This window comes from Octopus bimaculoides, chromosome 14 (assembly GCF_001194135.2).
Source record: "Octopus bimaculoides isolate UCB-OBI-ISO-001 chromosome 14, ASM119413v2, whole genome shotgun sequence".
In the NCBI taxonomy this organism is placed as follows: Eukaryota; Metazoa; Mollusca; class Cephalopoda; order Octopoda; family Octopodidae; genus Octopus; species Octopus bimaculoides.
The window spans coordinates 60,399,298-60,400,473 of NC_068994.1; positions in this window are offsets into that span (position 1 = coordinate 60,399,298).

Below are 1,176 nucleotides of genomic sequence, written 5' to 3' on the forward strand. Positions count from 1 at the left end.
CGTGTCGGGTGCAGCAAGAACGAGCTCCACCCCGCAAGAACTTCACTGGCGCGGCAACAACGTATCTGGCGCCGCAACCACGTGTCTAGGGCCGCAATAACATGCCTGAAACCGCAAGAACGTGCCGGGGGACAAAAGAACGTACCTGGCAATAAGTTTGTCTCCGGCAACGCAAGAACGTGTCCGGCGCCTGAAGCATGTTCATGCCCGGAGTCGCCAGAACGTGCTCCCTCCGCAAGAACGTGCCCGGCACCGCAAGAATGTGCCTGGAGACGCAAGAAAGTACCTAGCGCCGAAAATTTCATGCTCCCCACCCGAAAATACTGCCCCGAGCACGTTCTTGCGTCGCCAGACACCTTTCAGCCCCAGGAACGTTCTTGTGGCCCTAGGCACGTTCTTGCAGCGCCAGGCACTTTCTAGCGACGCCATGCACGTTCTTGTGGCTGCAGGCACGTTCTTGCGGCCCCAGGTAATTTCTTGCAACGCTGGGCACATTCTTGCGGCGCCGGGAACGTACTTACGGCCCCGGGCTCGTACATACGGCCCGGGCTCGTACATACAGCCCCAGGAACTTACTTGCAGTTTCACGTCGCTACTGCCCCGAGCATGTTTTTGCGGCGCCAGACACCTTCATGCGGCCCCGGGCGCGCTCTTGTAGATCCAGGCACGTTCTTGCGTTTCCATGCATGTTATTGTGGCCGCAGACACGTTGTTGCGGAGCTGGGCACGCTCTTGCGGAGCCGAACACCTACTTGCGGAGCTGGGCACGCTCTTGCGGGACCTGGCACTTTCTTTCAACGCCGAGCAAGTACTTGCAGCTCCCGACAAGTTCGTACCCGGCGCGCTCCGCTAGAACGTGCCCGGCGCCACAAATACATGTCCGGGGCACAAGAACGTGTACGATTCCACAACAACTTGTGCAGTGCCGCCAGAACGTGCCCGGTGCCGCAAGATCGTGCCCGGTTCCGCAAGGACGTGCCCAGCGCCGCAACAACGAGCACACCTCCACAAGAACTCACCCGGCGCCGCAAGAACGTGCCTGGGGTCACAATAACATGCCTGGCACGCGAGAACGTGCCCGGGGCCAGAAGAACGTACCTGGCTCCACAAGGACGTGCCTGCCGCCGCCAGATCTTCCCTGGCGTCGCTAGTACGTTCATGGAGTTTAAAGAACGT